Below are 22,899 nucleotides of genomic sequence, written 5' to 3'. Positions count from 1 at the left end.
ATAGATAGATAGATGGATAGATAGATAGATAGATAGATAGATATTTATTACCTGCTGGTGGTAGCCAGAAGGTAGTTATAGTTAGGACCTAGTTTCCATTCCACAGGAAAAGCGTTTTTGTTTTGTCAATAATATATGGGCTCGGAGCTCCACGGATCCCAGAGATCTCATGCTGAGATCTGATTGGCTGCCAACACTTTAACCAGGAAGTGTTGGCAGCCATTTTGGGACTTGAACTCAGCTGAGTCCCAAAAATAAAGTTAAAAAAAGAAAAACGATGCAGGGTAGGAATACCCTAACCCGTAAGTCACTCCCCTTGGATCCCGTCTGGGACCAGACAGGGCAAAAAAGCCATTTAAAAAAAATGTTTTGCCAGAAATCACAGGGGATCTACAAATCCAGAGAAAAATGTAAAAATAAAATTGTGGCTTCCTATGCTTGTTTTTTTTAAGCTCACGGTTGGACTAGGACCGCGAACATGCCAATTTATAATTGTGAGGAAAGGGGCATGTGGCCCCCCTCCATGCACTAATCTGTGCCCCAGGGACCACTACTTTCCCAGGGGTATAATTTGAAATATATGCTAAGGAAATAGGAGGGAGGCTGCATGGACCCCTTATTGGCCCTTGGGGACCTGGGGGACCAGGGCAAAGCAGGTGCCTATCGCTGTGCTTGGGATCTGTGTAAAAATATCCTTGCCGAACATTAACACATTTTCTGTTAGTCAGCTATGGACAATAGTTGAAACAAATTTTAAAGAAAAAATGGGACATTCTTGACTGGTGGTTTGATTTCGAGGGAGAAAGTCAGTAGTCATCTGGTTCTCTCTTTTCAATGGAATACCTCTTTGATAGATATGTTAGTCCATAGCCACCTAACACCCAAATCAGGAATTGTTTGCAGTAAGGACAAGGTTTGAAATCTTGTGGCCATTGCAAACCAGGTAAGTACAGTGAGAACACACTTACGACTACTTTAGATTGTATACATAATAAGTGGTGCAGAATTAAGCTAATCACATGTAAAACCGAATTTGTTGAATACGGAATTACTTGTACCTGTGGTATATTGGTTCTACAACCTTTCCTGTGAAAAAATGAATTGTAGGCATGCTATAAGCAGCAATGATCAGAGTTATAGTACTGCAAAACACTTCGACAATCACCATGAGGGAGATTAAAAGCAAGCCTAATTTGTTGGCATTGAGTCTATACCCAAAAACCAGGGGGGGAAGAGTGACATCCCTCAGAAGACTGCAGTCTAAGTTTATCTTGGAAACTGTTTCCCTCAGCCCGATGGAACTGAAAATGGATAAAGAGCCTAATGTGCACATGGAGTAACTGTGACAAATAAGGCAATTCCGGCTCTGTCGATTATGTAGTTGAATGTGTAGGAGACTGTGGCCTTCATTGTTTATGTTTGCATTTATATAGTCCAATTATTATTATCATAAGTTTACATTCTCCTTTTTCTTCTAGGATGAGAATTGACTTCATACAAAATGTGTTGTTAAGAAAATGTGGCCTATCGATCTGATTGAATAATCTATATTTTATAATATTTTGTAGTCATTGTACTAGTTTCTGTTAGTAAAATGGTACCTTAGCAATATAATCTTGTTATTAAAAGCTACTCGTGCTCTGATTGCATAGATGACTCCATCACACTTTTGTAACAAGTTATAACTCACTCTCAGGATGTGATTTGGCTTCTTGGAGCCTGTAATTGAGGGTGATGAGAAGCTATGAATGCGCGACTAAGGATGTCAAACTTTGACGGTACAGAGAGAAATGTATTGGTACTTGTGACTCTAGGAAAATGGAGACCAATGAAATGTGTGGTAAAGGAATGTGCAACTAACCATCTGTTTAATTTTTATTTTGCTTCCTTTTATTTTTGCATTATTGTTTTAAATTTTATACACTTAAGTATATTTTCACTGCTTATCCTCACACACACTATAACAATGGTATAAAACTTTGGTGTAATGGCCGCTCTGTCATGTGATCAAAACCGTGCTGGTTGAAACGCATTATCTGGTGTTGAAATAAAGGTATTTGTCTGCAATACCCACTGGATTGTGTGGCTCACCGTTTTGCTGAAAGGGATAAGAGGTAAATGTTCGTTCCAAAACACAGCTCGCATTATCAGGGACCTCTCACCTATGAGGGGGGAGCATCAGACTGGCTGAGCATACTAGCATGCTGCAAAACAAGAAAGAAGGGTGCTCACTCAGGGATGTTTTGTGAAGGTAAATGTTTACTCCAACACCATGAAGCTTTACAGCCGGCGCAGTGGCCTTGCTCACATGAGAAAATGGTTGAACACATTTTCAAAGAAGAATAGGGTGTGGACAAAATATAGGGTACCTTGCTGATCTATATTTCTTCAAGGTATGTAGATGTGGAATTAAGAACAGTAAATATATACTTACCTTCTTGCATTTTTGCTTCTCAATATTTTGGATACAATATTCTGTCCACACAATATTTTTGTCATCAATATTCTGTCAGACAATCTTGCCATCTCAGTCACACTAGACAGTTGAGCTGTCCTTCACATTCTGTACAACAGGCAGGGCTGCCTCATAATTCATGAAGTTCAAGCTGCCAAAGTGATGTTCTGAAGATAAACGAGAAGAGGGATCACATAATCAGCTGACCTTTCAAATGCTACTCAAGTTTAGATAATAGAAGTAAGATTTATTCAGGTAAACTCCAGTAGAAGGAAGTTGTACACAACACGATGAGAGATGAGCTTTGACGTTTATAATAAGGTACCAAGACATTATTGAAGAGATGTACGGACAGCCCTATGCAGCTCTTTTTGGTTCTGTTGATTGGTGTCTTATTGTAATCATTCAGGTTGCTTTAGTTCTCCCATGCCAATAAATATTGCATCCAGACAGCCTCTTTTCACTGACATGCTCACTGAAAATAAACAATCTACCCCTACCCCTAAAAGGAACCTTTTCTGAGGATACATTATAGACCATTATAAAACAATGCAGTCATCAACTCCAACATGAGATCTTTCGATATGAAGATGGCTGCTTTATCTGCTGAAGTAAAATCTGTGCAATCAGATCTGGGATGTTTACATACTTGGGCTTATATGATAAATTCTCTAGAGGACTCTCCCCAACACCTGCGGAAACTTTCTTTCTCTGACTAGTTGTGATTCCAAAGGGTCCACAAACTCAGGTATAGAAACAGAAAAGCCTCAAACAAACCAAGATCTGATAGCTTATATGGTACATCACAAAAATAGTACAGGCCATATCAGAAACAGTCAAGAAGAACGGGGTCATTTTAACTTTGAAGGTATGACTATCCGGGTGATGGCAACATTTCCATGAATACTGACGTTAAAATTTAAGAAATTCCTGGCTCTAAGACCATGCCCAAGAAAAGAAGCAGTGCCTGCTCGAATAAGTAGGTATGATTGTATCAGTAGGTGGAAGACAACAGAAGTTTTGGAGAACTTTCTAAATCATACCATTCTTTCTACAATGGATACTGACGTATCCCAGGATGATACCACGGTGGCAGGACTCGCCATGGACACTGATAGGCTTGACATTATCCAAATGCTCAATAGTGCAAAAGAATGGACGTTGCATAATCAGTGCTTGGACGTGAGGGTTTGAATAAAGATGAATCTCTGTCCCCTTTGAAAGACAGAGTACTCGATTGAGGCCACTTTTTGGTTGAATGTAAAACGCGGCTGGAAGCCGACGATCTTTGGGCAAGCAACCCCCCATTCCCTGTTTAAACTAGGTGTGAAAAAGATCATACAACTATACTCAAATCACTTGTATCTCTCCCTCCTTGCTAAACGTAAGCGTGCCTGGTCCGTAATTAAATCTTTTACGTCAGGTAGGCCATCTAGCTATCTTTCCTATTCTTATGGGTTCCGGTTTGAGAAAGGCCTTTAGGCCTTAAGGATGGGCAATTGTTTTTTTTTTTTTAAACACCTACTCATGTGGCGGTTAACTCCCAGGGAGGGTGTGTTGTGCAGAGGCTGTAGTAATGTAGACAAAACTATTGAACCTGTGGTCTGTCTGTGCCCAGCTTTACTTAAGGAATGTAGATCTCTGCTTCAGAGCAAATGGAATAACTAGTAATTCGTTCCTGCCGACAGGCTATTATTGAGTCTCTGGACCCAGCGAAATCAATGCTGAATGTGCTATTGACTGAATTTATCAGAATTGCCTAAACTAAACTAAGGCCCTCATTACAACCCTGGCGGTCGGTGATAAAGCGGCGGTAGTATCGTCAACAGGCCGGCGGTAAAAAAAATGGAATTATCACCACGCCAGAAACTGCCAACAGAGACAGCCACTTTAACACACCCACCACCACAGCAGTAGCAACAACCACTGCAGGGGTAACTGCCAACAGCCAGGCAGAAGACAATATACCGCCCACCCTATTGCAACAAGCCAATCCACCATCTTTTCTGGGGTGGTACCAACGCCATCAATAGCATGGCGGAAACAGTACACAGAAGGGAAACAACTCACCTCTGGACAATCAGGGAACAACCACGACGCCATGGAACCCGAACTACAGGTGTTACCCATGTTGCTCTACCTCCTCATACACCAGGAATACCAACTCTGGCAAAGATGACAATGGTGAGTACCGCCCAAAGCACAAAGGGGAGGGGGTAGGAAAAAGAGAGTGATACATACATGCAACACACAACACCTCCACCCCCACCACCATACACACAAACAGATCCCCCAAGTCTCCCGATAAAAATGATACCTCACTTGTGTGGGTAGGCCTAGCGCCCGCGACAGGAAACGCCCCAAAGCGCAACGTGGACACATCCCATTTTTTGAAAGAAAACAGTGCCTACCTGTGGATTTTGGCCTGTAGCTCAGCCGGCACCTAGGGAAACCTACCAACCCTGTGCATGTTTGAAAACTAGAGACCTAGGGGAATCCAAGATGGGGTGACTTGTGGGGCTCGGACCAGGTTCTGTTACCCAGAATCCTTTGCAAACCTCAAAGTTTGGCTAAAAAAACACCCTTTCCTCTCATTTCGGTGATAGAAAGTTCTGGAATCTGAGAGGAGCCACAAATCTCCTTCCACCCTGCGTTCCCCCAAGTCTCCCGATAAAAATGATACCTCACTTGTGTGGGTGGGCCAAGTGCCTGCAACAGAATAAGGCCCAAAACTTGAAGAGATAGAAGGGATAGCACAGCGAGTTTATAAGGGCATATTCTTTTATACATCTTTAGACGGACTCTGCTTTGGGGACCCACATAAGTGAGGTGTCATTTTACTTGGGAGACTGAAGGGAAAACTGGAGAGTAGGAATTTTGTGCTGGAGCGGTGATCCTACTAAGAAAAGTCAGGAAAATATACTTTTTTATGCAAATTCTGAGGTTTACAGAGGAGTCTGGGTAAGAAAATGTTGGGGGAGCCACGCAAGCCACACCTCCCTGGACTCCTTGGGGTTTCTAGTTTTAAAAAATTTCTGGGTTTTGTAGGTTTCCCTAGATGAAGGCCGCACCCAGGACCAAAAACATAGGTTGGCCCTCCCCCCCAAAACCAGGTATTTTTCGTAATATATCATATTGATGTGGGCACATACGTCTGTGATGTGCCAAACACTAAAATTGTGAAAAGAAACACACTTAGGTTATGTGAAGAAGACCCTTCACCCACCAACCAAGTTGGTGGCATGCTTCATCATCGGGGTCCCATCCGAGGCACCTAGCGTGTCACAGGTGTGCTGCGACGCCTGATTACAGCGGAGCAGGTTTTGTCATTTTTACCACACATACTGGTTGGATTTGTTACGAGGGTGAGTGATGGTTCAGTGGATCAAATTTTATTAACAAGAGATTTCACAAAAATGAAATGCACTGCTAATAACTGAAAGGCAAAAAACTGAACCAATGACTCACAGCTCGTGAGCTGTAAAGCCGCGACAAGGCACCAACCGCTTTACAGTCCATTCACACACCTTTCATACATGACACGCACAAGACCATTCACACCGCCAGCCACGGGCTCAGCACATTACAACACTCACATCGACAGACCGCGCCACTCAAGGGCCCATCACTTACATACGCCCACATGCCTGATACAAGAATCACACCAGCTGATGGGAGTGTGGACTGCCGTTCGCCACCCCACGCACACCGCCAGCCAAGCGCCACCCCAAGCACAACGCCAGCCAAGCGCCACCCCGCACACACCGCCACCCAAGCGCCACCCCACGCACATCGCCAGCCAAGCGCCACCCCACGCACACCGCCAGCCAAGCGCCACCCCAAGGACACCGCCAGCCAAGCGCCACCCCAAGCACACCGCCAGCCAAGCGCCACCCCAAGCACACCGCCATCCAAGCGCCACCCCACGCACACCGCCAGCCAAGCGCCACCCCACGCACACTGCCAGCCAAGCGCCACCCCACGCACACCGCCAGCCAAGCGTCACCCCACGCACACCGCCATCACTTTTTTTGTTTATAAACAACAAAGAAACCACTAATTATAAAATAAGCACAAAACTACAAACACAAAAGCTCTAACTAAATACATGACAGAGATGCCAACCGTGAAACATATGAAAATATAAAACAGACAGCTTACGCTCACAGTATTTCCCAAAAGTTTTTCCTTGTGTGGTAACTTCTAAAAAAGCTGGGCACACACAGCCCAGGCTTTGAAGGGCATTCGGGGCTGTACATCCGGCTCTCCCTCCGGATTGATCTCCGGGCACATACTCTACATTTCTTTGTGGGCATGTCTTTTTTGGGAGTGGGAGGAATGTGATCTGGAAAGTGCTGATCTTTCAATCTAGCCACATCCTCCACCACTTCTACTCTAGGAACTCTTGCCGGTTCCACCACAATAAGGCTTTCTATCACCGACTCCTGAAATTTAACAAATGTCATCCTTGACTCAGGTGAACAATCCTTGTATACAATAAAGGCATTAAAAGTTGCCAAATGAAATAAATGTAGGGCCAACTTTTTATACCACACATAAGACTTACGAAGAGCAGTGTAAGGTTCCAACCTTGGATCTACTCTATCAACACCACCCATGTGCCTATTGTAGTCCAAAATGCACGCAGGTTTGCGCACTTCCGCAACCTGACCCCAAACAGCCACAGGGGAAGTACTCTCATCATGGATGGTCAATAGCATGTACACATCCCTCCTGTCTGAAAATTTCAGAGCAAGCAGCTCATTATTCCGCAAGGCACTCCACTGTCCCCTCTCAAGTTTTTTACAGACAAGCTCCCTTGGATAGCCTTTCCGGTTAGAACGGATTGTGCCACAAGCAACAGTGTCCACCATAAACAAATCCTTGAACAACTGCTAACTCCAAAAGTGGCCGGACAACCAGGAGAGTCAATACTGGAATCCCTACCAGTGTAGACCCGGAAATTATACACATATCCTGTACTGCTTTCTGACAGCCGATACAATTTAATCCCATACCGTGCCCTCTTACTAGGAATGTATTGCTTAAAAACTAAACGCCCCTTGAAAAGGACCAAAGACTCATCCACACTTATCTCTTTGCCTGGAACATAGACCTCTGAAAACCGATCCACAAAATGATCAAGGACAGGCCTAATCTTAAAAAGGCGGTCACAATCAGGGTGATCTTGTGGCAAGGCTAAAGCATTGTCTACAAAATGCAGCATACGAAGAAGAAGCAAATACCGATTACGTGTCATAGTTGCAGGAAATATAGCAGTTGCCATCAAGGGACTAGTAGACCAATAAGAAGCCAGTGACGGCTTCCTGATCAACCCCATCAAAAAAGACAAACCTAAAAACCTTTTCATCTCTTCCAGATGTGTGGGAACCCAATGAGTAGCTCTAGACTGAGGCTTAAGTCTGGCAGCGTTGTCCCGCAAATATTGCTCTGCATACACATTTGTCTGCTCCACAATGTCTTCCAAAAATACATTGTCCATAAACAAGTAAAAGAAATGGACAGGCAAAAAGTTTTCCGTATTAACTCTACACCCTGGGAGACCAGTAAATGCAGGTGACTGTGGCTGTTCCATGTTTGGGGCAATCCAGGTGTCGGGTCTTCTAATGGGAAACCCTTCAGCCCCAGGCTGCTGCACTCTTGGCACATCAATGTTCTCCTCTAACACAGGCCCTTCATCTGCACTGAGAGTAGCTTCCTCATCAGAAGAATACTCTTGGACAGAAATCTCACTTCCAGAATCTCCTGCTTCCTCCTCTGCCTCAGATGCAGAGTCAGTGTCGTAATCATGGTCTGAAGACGACTCAAAGGGCATGCGAACAACCTGCTGAGCGGTCACTTTGCGGCTAGCCATGATCCTAACAACAAATGGATTGCCAACAACAACTAGCAGTAAAATAAGTAATAAACAAAGTGTAGCTTTATCACAAAGAGTTATGTACTACAAAAAACTATACCACTCAGTTGCCTGAAATAGCTACTCACCAAGCAACTACTCTGCACAGACACAGCAATCACCAATGATATCAAACTAAAAAGAAAAAAGCAAATTAGACATATGACAACACAAACATCACTGTGCTCAAATCTAAGGACAATGTCAAGCACACAATACTGCATTTAGTACACCACCTACAAACATGTCATTCATGCATGTCAACAATACTCCTTTGGAGTAAATTGCTTTCACTTACCTAAAACATGCAACTATGCAAACCGCAGGACAACTACTGCCAAAACCGCAAAGATCCACAGCAAAGGAAGCAAAAGCGTTAAACTAGAAGAAAAATAAGAAATAAATTGTTATAATCACAAATACAAATACTTTGCCAGTTGACAAACACCCCACCACCAAGACACCACCAAGAACTTAGAAGTTGTCCCTGGTACCTAAGTGGATCCTGCCCCCCTCGGGGGTAGATGGGCGTAAAAAAATTAGCCAATCTGCCCCCAAGGGTGGCAGAAATGGGCAACACCTCTGTGCCCCTTTTTAGGGGGCGACCCTTCCCAAAAGGGTTTACAGTTTACAGTTTAAAGGGGGCACACCCAGCACAACACAAAACAAAACAAAAAAATCCCTGCCGTATTGGTGGTTTCTGCCCTCGTTGGGGGCAGATGGGCCTACAAAATTAGGGGCAGAGATGGCCAATACGAATTTTCCCCACCTTAGGGGGGCGACCGTTGCCCAAGGGGTGCCCCCAAACACACACCACACACACACACACCACACAATCCCTGGCGCCTAGTGTGCTTCCACCCACCCGGGGGCCAGATCGTCCAAAAAATGGCTGGTCTGCCATCGGCGGGGCCGAAACAGAGAAAAAAAATAGCTCCCCAGGGGAGCGACCTTTGCCCAAGGGGTGGCCCCCAAAATACACACAAATAATAAAATCCCTGGTGTCTAGTGGTTTTCGCCCCCCCCCCGGGGGCAGATCCGCCGAAAAATCGGCGAATCTGCCCCCAGGGGGGGGGGGGGCGAAATACAAAAAAAAATTGCCCCCGGGGGAGCGACCCCGCAAGGGTCGCCCCCAAAAAACACACCAAAAATAAAATCCCTGGTGTCTAGTGGTTTTCGACCCCACCTGGGGGCAGATCCGCTGAAAAATCAGCGGATCTGCCCCCAGGGGGGGGCAAAATACAAAAAAAAAAAATTGCCCCCGGGGGTGGCGACCCTTGCCCAATGGGTCGCCCCCAAAATACACATAAAAAATAACATCCCTGGTGTCTAGTGGTTTTCGCCCCCCCCCCCGGGGGCAGATCCGCCGAAAGATCTGCCCCCAGGGGGGGTGTGAAATACTGAAAAAATTGCCCCCCTGGGGGGCGACCCTTGCCCAAGGGGTCGCCCCCAAAATAAACCTAACAGAAAAAATCCCTGGGGTCTAGTGGAGATTCCGCGATCGTGGAGCAGGAATCTTGTGAAAACAGGCACAGGGGGAAAGGAAAAACCCTTTCCTTTCCCCCCGTGTCTGTTTTCACCACCCCCCAAAAACGGAAAGGACTCACCTTTTCGGTCCTTTCCTCTTCGCGCGCTGGAAGCAAATGGCTTCCAGCGCGCCTGGCAACACTAGATGACGTCAGCGCGCTGTGCGCGCGCTCACGTCATCGGATTGCCGTGGGGGGGGGCGGGGGTGGAAGGGGAAGGTCTTCCCCTTCCATCCCTGCCTTGGGGGGGGAGAGGGGTGCACAGGGGGAGCGCTAATGCTCCCCCAAGTTCCCCTGTGCCTTGGACGAGATGATCTCGTCCAAGGCACAGGGGAACTGTAGCCTTGGACGAGATGATCTCGTCCAAGGCATAGAAGCGGTTAACAAACCTGTTACATTATCAAATTTCATCAATATTATGTATCCCATAGAGGCAGTTCCTGTGGGGGTGTGAGCAACATCATATAACAAAAGCCAATTATAAACTCCAAACCAAGGCACCCAGATCAAAGTCAAAACCCTATCCAATTTTTGAATTTTCTGACTAACATGTGCAAAAAGCTCTTCGTCCTGGTTCAATCCCCACGGATGTGTGCTATTCAATCTATGTACTCGGATTCCATCTTTCTGAGAGTCCGATCCCTGTCTCCTCCTCTTGAAGTCAGCTGTACCCTGTCAATTCCGAAAAAAGACATATTATCAATCTTTTCATCATGTACTAATCTACAGTGTCGTGCCACTGGATAGTTTTCATAATTATTTTTGATGGCACGCCAATGTTCTAAAATACCCTTTTTTACTGGAAAAAGTTTACTGCCCACATACCGAAGTCCGCACAGTCCTTACATACACAGAGAATTCAGAATTACAATTCAGGAATTGTTTAATCCTAACTTCCTTACCTGTGGGTAAAACATATGGCTTATGATTCACATTGTTTTTGCAGGCCTTACATTTAGCACACCTGTAAAAACCTTGCTGAATTCCAAGGAATGTAGCCCCCTTCTTTATCATATAACTATGTACCAGCATATCCCATAGAGAACTACTCTTCCTATATGTCATCCTAGGATAGGGACTAACCGGCTGACTGATCACTTTATCTGTTCTTATGAGGTGCCAATATTGTTTCATGATCCTCATCACCTGATCTGAGTAAGAGTTATAAGTGGTAATGCATCTCAAAATATTTTCTTTTGCTTTCTCTTTTTTAGGAACAATGAGACTTTCTCTTTGTACCTCAGAAACTTTATGACAGGCATCTCTGATAACTCTCACCGGATATCTCCTAGATCTAAATCTTCTGACCATATTCATTTGTTTTTCCTTGAAAATGTGAGCTCTGCTGTAATTTCTTTTGCCTCTAAGTAGCGCCCCATATGGAAGACTCCACTTCATTTTAAGTGAATGATGGCTTTGGGCAGGCAAAACACTATTGCCTGCAGTACTTTTTCTAAAAAGGCTGGTATGGATGGTATTCCCTCCCACTGTCACTAACACATCCTAAAATTCCATAGCAGATCTACCACATTTGTGTGTGAAGCTCAAATTAAACTCCTTACTGGATAGCCAATCCAAGAAATCCTGTAAAATTGTCTCTTGTCCATCCCAAATGATAAAAATATCATCAATTTATCTCGTTCAGAAAATAACATGTCTCGGCCATTTCTCATTTTCATCAGACATCACATGTTTGGTCCTCCACCACCCCATAAACAGTCATGCGTAAATAGGAGCGAAACAACTCCCAATCGCCGTCCTCAAGACTTTTCTGTACCGTTGATTCTCATATAGGAATTGATTATTCTCTAAACAAAATCTTAACATTTTCAAGAGTCTTTTGGAGTGATTGTATAGTCTTAAAGGATTGTCCCTGAAAAATGCTCACATGCCTGAATACCTAAATCATGTTTGATACAAGTATGCAAAGATACAGCATCTATGGTCACCATAATGTAATTAGATTTCCAGGAAATACCTTGTATCTTAGAGATGAAATTCATACTATCCCTACAATATGAGGCAAGTCTAAATACATAATGACATAAGAAATGGTTGAGATATATCAAGGTATTTTCAAGAGGCTCCATCTCACTAATACTATGGTCCAAGGGGGATCCACGCTATCCTTATGAAGTTTTGGTAACATATAAAACAGGGTGCCACTGGATTTTTTACTGTGAGAAATTGTAACTCATCATCCATGAGAAGGCCATAATCATATCCATCTGAAAGCAGACAATAGTATGATTCCACAGAGGACCAATATGCTGTCACTGTCGTTCACTCATAACAGATTGAAAATATCAATTGTCTCCTTGCTTCTTGTTGATAATTTTCCAAGTCCCACAACACCACATTCCCACCTTTGTCTGCTGGTTTGATTATGAAGGATGTGGATTCCCTTAATGTAGTAAGTGCTCTATGCTGGCCTGGTGTTAAATTACTTGTGAAAGTATTATTGCTCTCTCTCTCTCTCTCTCTCTCTCTCTCTATATATATATATATATATATATATATATATATATATATATATATATATATATATATATTTATTTATAGATAGATAGATAGATAGATAGATAGATAGATAGATAGATAGATAGATAGATAGATAGATAGATAGATGGATAGATAGATAGATAGATAGATATTTATTACCTGCTGGTGGTAGCCAGAAGGTAGTTATAGTTAGGACCTAGTTTCCATTCCACAGGAAAAGCGTTTTTGTTTTGTCAATAATATATGGGCTCGGAGCTCCACTGATCCCAGAGATCTCATGCTGAGATCTGATTGGCTGCCAACACTTTAACCAGGAAGTGTTGGCAGCCATTTTGGGACTTGAACTCAGCTGAGTCCCAAAAATAAAGTTAAAAAAAGAAAAACGATGCAGGGTAGGAATACCCTAACCCGTAAGTCACTCCCCTTGGATCCCGTCTGGGACCAGACAGGGCAAAAAAGCCATTTAAAAAAAATGTTTTGCCAGAAATCACAGGGGATCTACAAATCCAGAGAAAAATGTAAAAATAAAATTGTGGCTTCCTATGCTTGTTTTTTTTAAGCTCACGGTTGGACTAGGACCGCGAACATGCCAATTTATAATTGTGAGGAAAGGGGCATGTGGCCCCCCTCCATGCACTAATCTGTGCCCCAGGGACCACCACTTTCCCAGGGGTATAATTTGAAATATATGCTAAGGAAATAGGAGGGAGGCTGCATGGAGCCCTTATTGGCCCTTGGGGACCTGGGGGACCAGGGCAAAGCAGGTGCCTATCGCTGTGCTTGGGATCTGTGTAAAAATATCCTTGCCGAACATTAACACATTTTCTGTTAGTCAGCTATGGACAATAGTTGAAACAAATTTTAAAGAAAAAATGGGACATTCTTGACTGGTGGTTTGATTTCGAGGGAGAAAGTCAGTAGTCATCTGGTTCTCTCTTTTCAATGGAATACCTCTTTAATAGATATGTTAGTCCATAGCCACCTAACACCCAAATCAGGAATTGTTTGCAGTAAGGACAAGGTTTGAAATCTTGTGGCCATTGCAAACCAGGTAAGTACAGTGAGAACACACTTACGACTACTTTAGATTGTATACATAATAAGTGGTGCAGAATTAAGCTAATCACATGTAAAACCGAATTTGTTGAATACGGAATTACTTGTACCTGTGGTATATTGGTTCTACAACCTTTCCTGTGAAAAAATGAATTGTAGGCATGCTATAAGCAGCAATGATCAGAGTTATAGTACTGCAAAACACTTCGACAATCACCATGAGGGAGATTAAAAGCAAGCCTAATTTGTTGGTATTGAGTCTATACCCAAAAACCAGGGGGGGAAGAGTGACATCCCTCAGAAGACTGCAGTCTAAGTTTATCTTGGAAACTGTTTCCCTCAGCCCGATGGAACTGAAAATGGATAAAGAGCCTAATGTGCACATGGAGTAACTGTGACAAATAAGGCAATTCCGGCTCTGTCGATTATGTAGTTGAATGTGTAGGAGACTGTGGCCTTCATTGTTTATGTTTGCATTTATATAGTCCAATTATTATTATCATAAGTTTACATTCTCCTTTTTCTTCTAGGATGAGAATGGACTTCATCCAAAATGTGTTGTTAAGAAAATGTGGCCTATCGATCTGATTGAATAATCTATATTTTATAATATTTTGTAGTCATTGTACTAGTTTCTGTTAGTAAAATGGTACCTTAGCAATATAATCTTGTTATTAAAAGCTACTCGTGCTCTGATTGCATAGATGACTCCATCACACTTTTGTAACAAGTTATAACTCACTCTCAGGATGTGATTTGGCTTCTTGGAGCCTGTAATTGAGGGTGATGAGAAGCTATGAATGCGCGACTAAGGATGTCAAACTTTGACGGTACAGAGAGAAATGTATTGGTACTTGTGACTCTAGGAAAATGGAGACCAATGAAATGTGTGGTAAAGGAATGTGCAACTAACCATCTGTTTAATTTTTATTTTGCTTCCTTTTATTTTTGCATTATTGTTTTAAATTTTATACACTTAAGTATATTTTCACTGCTTATCCTCACACACACTATAACAATGGTATAAAACTTTGGTGTAATGGCCGCTCTGTCATGTGATCAAAACCGTGCTGGTTGAAACGCATTATCTGGTGTTGAAATAAAGGTATTTGTCTGCAATACCCACTGGATTGTGTGGCTCACCGTTCTGCTGAAAGGGATAAGAGGTAAATGTTCTTTCCAAAACACAGCTCGCATTATCAGGGACCTCTCACCTATGAGGGGGGAGCATCAGACTGGCTGAGCATACTAGCATGCTGCAAAACAAGAAAGAAGGGTGCTCACTCAGGGATGTTTTGTGAAGGTAAATGTTTACTCCAACACCATGAAGCTTTACAGCCGGCGCAGTGGCCTTGCTCACATGAGAAAATGGTTGAACACATTTTCAAAGAAGAATAGGGTGTGGACAAAATATAGGGTACCTTGCTGATCTATATTTCTTCAAGGTATGTAGATGTGGAATTAAGAACAGTAAATATATACTTACCTTCTTGCATTTTTGCTTCTCAATATTTTGGATACAATATTCTGTCCACACAATATTTTTGTCATCAATATTCTGTCAGACAATCTTGCCATCTCAGTCACACTAGACAGTTGAGCTGTCCTTCACATTCTGTACAACAGGCAGGGCTGCCTCATAATTCATGAAGTTCAAGCTGCCAAAGTGATTTTCTGAAGATAAACGAGAAGAGGGATCACATAATCAGCTGACCTTTCAAATGCTACTCAAGTTTAGATAATAGAAGTAAGATTTATTCAGGTAAACCCCAGTAGAAGGAAGTTGTACACAACACGATGAGAGATGAGCTTTGACGTTTATAATAAGGTACCAAGACATTATTGAAGATATGTACGGACAGCCCTATGCAGCTCTTTTTGGTTCTGTTGATTGGTGTCTTATTGTAATCATTCAGGTTGCTTTAGTTCTCCCATGCCAATAAATATAGCATCCAGACAGCCTCTTTTCACTGACATGCTCACTGAAAATAAACAATCTACCCCTACCCCTAAAAGGAACCTTTTCTGAGGATACATTATAGACCATTATAAAACAATGCAGTCATCAACTCCAACATGAGATCTTTCGATATGAAGATGGCTGCTTTATCTGCTGAAGTAAAATCTGTGCAATCAGATCTGGGATGTTTACATACTTGGGCTTATATGATAAATTCTCTAGAGGACTCTCCCCAACACCTGCGGAAACTTTCTTTCTCTGACTAGTTGTGATTCCAAAGGGTCCACAAACTCAGGTATAGAAACAGAAAAGCCTCAAACAAACCAAGATCTGATAGCTTATATGGTACATCACAAAAATAGTACAGGCCATATTAGAAACAGTCAAGAAGAACGGGGTCATTTTAACTTTGAAGGTATGACTATCCGGGTGATGGCAACATTTCCATGAATACTGACGTTAAAATTTAAGAAATTCCTGGCTCTAAGACCATGCCCAAGAAAAGAAGCAGTGCCTGCTCGAATAAGTAGGTATGATTGTATCAGTAGGTGGAAGACAACAGAAGTTTTGGAGAACTTTCTAAATCATACCATTTTTTCTACAATGGATACTGACGTATCCCAGGATGATACCACGGTGGCAGGACTCGCCATGGACACTGATAGGCTTGACATTATCCAAATGCTCAATAGTGCAAAAGAATGGACGTTGCATAATCAGTGCTTGGACGTGAGGGTTTGAATAAAGATGAATCTCTGTCCCCTTTGAAAGACAGAGTACTCGATTGAGGCCTGGCCTTATTTTGCCAAGTTATCCAGACTATGATGATTGCTTTTGATAAAAATAAGGGAATTACAAGGATTGCAGGAACATGCCATATGAAAATGTTTCTTGCTTTGACTGCTTTCACTCTATGCATTCTCCTTTTTCCTAAGAAGAGATCTTGATATGTATGCATTTATAGGAGTGGGGTATTGCTGCTAGTTGTTTACTATACTATCCCAATATTGAGACTTAGATGAGAATTGCTATAGTACAGAGACCACATATTTAAGGTAGCGCCTGTGATTGGGGAGTTATTTCCCTCACTCCGACCTACACCCAGAGACACTGATGCACTTACTCAATCATTGGGTTTGTGATTACCAAGGCATATTCCTTATTTGACATAGGCCATTTCCTACACATAACTGTGTTTGACCAGGTTAAGGATCTTACTCCCACTTTTTGGTTGAATGTAAAATGCGGCTGGAAGCCGACGATCTTTGGGCAAGCAACCCCCCATTCCCTGTTTAAACTAGGTGTGAAAAAGATCATACAACTATACTCAAATCACTCGTATCTCTCCCTCCTTGTTAAACGTAAGCGTGCCTGGTCCGTAATTAAATCTTTTACGTCAGGTAGGCCATCTAGCTATCTTTCCTATTCTTATGGGTTCCGGTTTGAGAAAGGCCTTTAGGCCTTAAGGATGGGCAATTGTTTTTTTTTTTTTAAACACCTACTCATGTGGCGGTTAACTCCCAGGGAGGGTGTGTTGTGCAGAGGCTGTAGTAATGCAGACAAAACTATTGAACCTGTGGTCTGTCTGTGCCCAGCTTTACTTAAGGAATGTAGATCTCTGCTTCAGAGCAAATGGAATAACTAGTAATTCGTTCCTGCCGACAGGCTATTATTGAGTCTCTGGACCCAGCGAAATCAATGCTGAATGTGCTATTGACTGAATTTATCAGAATTGCCTAAACTAAACTAAGGCCCTCATTACAACCCTGGCGGTCGGTGATAAAGCGGCGGTAGTATCGTCAACAGGCCGGCGGTAAAAAAAATGGAATTATCACCACGCCAAAAACTGCCAACAGAGACAGCCACTTTAACACACCCACCACCACAGCAGTAGCAACAACCACTGCAGGGGTAACTGCCAACAGCCAGGCAGAAGACAATATACCGCCCACCCTATTGCAACAAGCCAATCCACCATCTTTTCTGGGGTGGTACCAACGCAATCAATAGCATGGCGGAAACAGTACACAGAAGGGAAACAACTCACCTCTGGACAATCAGGGAACAACCACGACGCCATGGAACCCGAACTACAGGTGTTACCCATGTTGCTCTACCTCCTCATACACCAGGAATACCAACTCTGGCAAAGATGACAATGGTGAGTACCGCCCAAAGCACACAGGGGAGGGGGTAGGAAAAAGAGAGTGATACATACATGCAACACACAACACCTCCACCCCCACCACCATACACACAAACAGATGCAGTAACATTACATATACACCCCGTATCCCTCAGGAAAAATGCAAGGACAAAAGGAATAGATTAAAGTGAGTATTATAAGATTAGATAACAGGTATACGTCCTCACAAATAAACACAGTATATACAGAAATACAAATGGAGCGACACTGCCCAGTCCATAATGTCCGTGGGCCACAGGGACATATCACATAGGCCATGGCCCCACTTGACTCCTGCCTCAATACGGAGAGAACACTGCTGGGGCATCAGGTCAAAAATACACAGGCACCTCAGGGGGACAGGGAAGGGAGGGCACCTCAGCCAGAAGATGGCACAACACCACTGCTCCTGGATGGGGCCACATGCCCACTGCTTGGTCCTGGGGAGTGAAAGGCCACAGTCTCTCGAGTGGGTGGTTTGCCCACTGCTTGGTCCTGGGGAGTGCAAAGGCAGAGTCTCTCTAGTGGGTGGTCTGCCCACTGCTTGGTCCTGGGGTGTGAAAGGCCACAGTCTCTCAAGTGGGTGGTTTGCCCACTGCTTGGTCCTGGGGAGTGCAAGGCCACAGTCTCTCTAGTGGATGGCTTCTCCACTGGTTCTGGAGGGGGCTTTGTGCCCAGTGTGCTTCATCCCGGCAAGGAGGGGGTGAGTTGATGGCTTCTTCCACTGGTTCTGGAGGGGGCTTTGTGCCCAGTGTGCTTCATCCCGGCAAAGGAGGGGGCGAGTGGATGCCTTCTTCCACTGGTTCTGGAGGGGGCTTTGTGCCCAGTGTGTTTTATCCTGGCAAGGAGGGAGTGAGTGGATGCCTTCTTCCACTGGTTCTGGAGGGGGTGTTGTGCCCAGTAATGCAGCTCTTGGGGAGTGTCAGATCACAGACCCTCACATGGGTGTCAGAGCCACGAGATTTGCAGTGGGCAGGATGCATGACACTCCATGGAGGCAGGACTACAGTCCATCCATCGGTGGTGACGGATGCACAGTGGTGGTAGTACCGGTGCTGGTAGCGGTGCTGGTAGCGGTGCTGGCAGTGGTGGGGGGAAGCTCCAGCCTTACACCTGCAGCCTCGGATGGTTGACCACATGGGCTGCTGCTGCAGGCAGTGGTACTGACAGTGGTGCAGGTGGCGCTGCAGGTGGCGGTGCAGCTGGCGGTGCTGGTGGCAGTGCTGGTGGCTGTGCTGGCAGTGGTGGGTGGAGGCTCCAGCCCATCCCCTGCAGCCTCGGATGGCTGACCACTGGGGCTGTTGCTGCTGGCAGTGGCGCTGCAGGTGGCGGTACAGCTGGCGGTGCAGCTGGTGGTGCCAGTGGCGGTGCTGGTGGCGGTGCTGGCAGTGGTGGGGGAGGCTCTAACCCATCCCCTGCAGCCTTGGACTGCTGAAGTGCCATGGTTGGTGTTGTGTGCTCAGATTCAGCTCCAGCACCAGGCCCCCTATCCATCCTGCCTGCAGTGGCTAGACCTCTGTCTTTGCCCTTGGCAGCTGGTGGTCCCTTCTTTCCCTTTCCAGCTGGTGGTGCCTCCTTGCACTTGCCAACTGGTGGTGCCTCCTTGCACTTGGTAGCTGGTGGTCCCTTCTTGCCCTTTACAGTTGGTGGTACCTCCTTGCCCTTGGTAGTTGGTGGTCCCTTCTTGCCCTTTCCAGCTGGTGGTGCCTCCTTCCCCTTGGCAGCTGGTGGTGCCTCCTTGCCCTTGGTAGCTGGTGGTCCCTTCTTGCCCTTGGCAGCTGGTGCAGCCACACTAGCAGTGCTGACGGGTGTCTCCTTGGAGCCTCTCACACCTGCAGTAGCTGCTGAAACTACAGTGGCCATGGGCTGGGTGGCTGAGGTGCTGGCCTGGGTTCTGCCTACCCTGGCCCAAAGTGAAGGATGAGGGGAAGGGGCAGGGAAGAGGTCAAGGGTCTACCTTGAGAGGAAAAACTTTTTAGGGACACTGGTGGGGGAAGAGGGTGAAGGTTTGGAAGTGGAGGAAGATGGAGTGGTGGATGAATGTGTCTGTCTGCTGTGTTTAGGTGCAGGTACATGGGCTGGATGCTGTTGTGAGGTGGATGGCTGTTGGGTGTCTGAGTGCTTGGTTTGTGTACTTTGGGAGGAGGGGGCACAGACACAGTGGTAGAGGACACAGGGGACGTGTGCATGGATGTAGGGGTCGTGACTGCAAGCGAGGGGTATGTACTGATAGGCATGCTGGTGATGGAGGTAGTGGATAAGGATGTAGTGCATGCAGGTGTGAGTGGAGACGCAACTGGGAGGGAGGTGGACGAGGAGGGGGACACAGTGGAGGCAGTGGGTGTTGTTATGTCTGCATCTGGATGGTGTTTGTGTGAGTGCTTGTGGGATGATGTGTGGTGCTTGTGTTTGCCAGAGCCACTTCTGTGTATTGTCTTGGGTGCATGCTGGTCTGATGGTGTGCTTGGGATAGGCTGGTGTTGAGGGGAATGGGACTGGGTAGAGGAAGATGGAGGAGGGGGGCTAGAGACAGGGACAATGGCTGTCATCAGGGAGGAGGTTAGAGCCTGGAATGATCTCTGTTGGGCCGTCACACCAGAGTGAATGCCCTCCAGGAATGCATTTGTTTGTTGCAAATGCCCTGAAAGCCCCTGGATGGCATTCACAATGGTTGACTGCCTAACAGAGATGGATCGCAGGAGGTCAATAGACTCTTCACTCAGGGCAGCAGGGCTGACTGGGGCAGGGCCTGAGGTGTCTGGGGCGAAGGAGATGTCCACCCTCCTTGGTGAGCAGACACTGGAAACACACTGAGGGGCTGCTGGGAGGGTGGTGCTGGTACGGGTCGGCGGCTGTACCTGTGGTTGGGGTGGCTACAGAGGTGTCCGCCACCACCAGGGAGCTTCTATCAGAGGAGGTATCACTGTCCAAACTGTCCCCTCCGCCGTGGAGCTCCCCTCACCCTCCATCCCACTGCTCCCTCCCGGTTGGTGGATTCGGCCTCCAGGCCCATGTGGGATGCAGCTCCGTCTGTCGCCAGTGCCTCTACTCGTCGGCCAGATGATGCTAATGTACATAAGGACAGGGTGACAAAACAAAAAGGAGGGGAAGAGACAGAGGAGACACTTGGTCAATGTCAGCAACAACACCACAGTTGGCATACACAACACAGAGGGGACAGCCCTATGCACTAGGTGATGTACTACCAGTCACAATGCTAGTGACCAGGCCATGGAGAATAATGCCCACAGCCAATAGCAGCATACCTGAGACCCACAGAACCCTGCCCAGTAGCAGATGCCCACCAGCATGTTTGGGGTGGAGTGCAACAAACCCTGTCCAACATGGAACCTGCCCTGCAATCTTTGACCTGGCCCATGGGCACCCACAGGCCCACATCCCCCACCCAGATAACACCCCACTGCGCGCAATTTGCAGAATTGGTAACTGTACTCACCCCCTTGTGGCTGCTGTGATGCCCTCAAGCACCCATCCAACTCCGAATAGGCCACCGCCAGTATGCGGAACATCAGGGGGGTCAGGGTTCGATGGGCACCCCTTCCTCGTTGGTAGGCCATCCCCAGCTGGGCCTCCGCCCTCTTCCTTGCACAGCGTCTCAGGTTCTCCCACCGTTTGCGACAGTGGGTGCTACGCCTGTCGTAGACCTCCAGGGTCCACACATCCTTGGCGATGTCACGCCATGTACCTTTTTCTGATGGGCGCTGACCTGCAGACAAATAAACATAGAATAATGCTATCAGTTATACCAACCGGCCTGTTACACTCATGGCCCACCAGATCCCTCCCATCCCCTTATGCACATACATTTCCCACCATACATCTAGCACGCTGGCCACTCATGGCCCACCATATCCCTCCCATGCCCTTACGCACATACATTGCCCACCATACATGCAGCACGCTGCCCAGGACCCTTCAACCACACCCCCTTACACGAGGCCTTTACACACAGCACTACATGCATTTATGTACCATGCATCGTGCGCATAGTGTACTCACCTGTTGGTCTGGAGGCCCATAAAGCAATCAGTATTCGGGTATGACCCCATCCACCAGTCTCTCCAACTCCTCAGAAGTAAAGGCTAGGGCCCTTTTCCCAGAGACTCAAGCCATGGTCGCTTCCAGACACAGGTCACCGCAGCACTTGCAGTGTAGGTCCTCTCCTGTTGAAGGTCAGGTAGCAAGTGAGTGAACAGATAGAAAATGGCAGCCACGTCCGCGGCAGTGTGTACCGTCACGATTGGCGTATATCACCATTGGCCACTGGAACCCATAGGGCCCAATGATAACCAATGAGAAGTTGCACGGCGGTTCTCGACCGACTCCCGCAACGGCGCACAATGTCGGCATAATTACCTCATTTCCACCTGTCCCTCCACACAGGACAGGTGTCCGCCATTTCGGTGGGGGGGGGGGCAGGCCATGGCACATAACCACATCACAGACGACATAAGCACATTTTGGGAATAAACATAAATATACTGTTTCTGACACAACATGCGATGCATTGTACAATGACGAAATGTTGAAAACTGACCAGATGCTCATCGTTTATCCCCCTAGAGTACAACCGCTGCGGATGAAAAGGACGTGTACAGGCCCCTGGTGGACGTGGCAACAATGAAGGACAGGCACATTATCCTCACCTACAGACTTGATAGGGCCACAATCCAAAAGCTGTGTGCTCAAATGGAGCCAGACCTGATTTCAGCTGTTCGTCAGCCCACAGGGATCCCTCCTCTTGTGCAAGTCCTATCAGTGCTACATTTTTTGGCAAGTGGCTCCTTCCAAGCGACAGTGTCCATGGCAGCAGGGATGTCACAGCCAATGTTCTCAAACGTGCTGACCAGAGTGTTGTCTGCCCTGATGAAACACATGCACAGCTACATTGTTTTCCCCCAGGTGCAGGATTTGGCCACAGTGAAGGCTGACTTCTATGCAATGGGACATATCCCCAACATCATTGCGGCAATTGACGGTACACATATTGCCTTTGCCCCCCCCCCCTGGAGAAATAAACAGGTGTTCAGAAATCAAAAGAGCTTTCATTCTATGGATGTGCAGATAGTGTGCCTTGCAGACCAGTACATCTCCCATGCGAATGCAAAGTATCTTGGGTTTGTGCATGATGCCTTTATCCTGAGGAATAGCAGCATCCCATTTTTGATGACTCTACTCCAGAGGCACCGGGTGTGGCTATTAGGTGAGCCCATGGTCCCCACCCAGTGTCTGTTGGTATAGGGGTGTAGGGTTTACCCTAGGGGTGAGTGTGTGGCT

The sequence above is a fragment of the Pleurodeles waltl genome, chromosome 9 (assembly GCF_031143425.1).
Source record: "Pleurodeles waltl isolate 20211129_DDA chromosome 9, aPleWal1.hap1.20221129, whole genome shotgun sequence".
NCBI lineage: Eukaryota > Metazoa > Chordata > Amphibia > Caudata > Salamandridae > Pleurodeles > Pleurodeles waltl.
The sequence above is the reverse complement of the archived record's forward strand: the minus strand, read 5'-3'. Positions refer to the sequence as shown.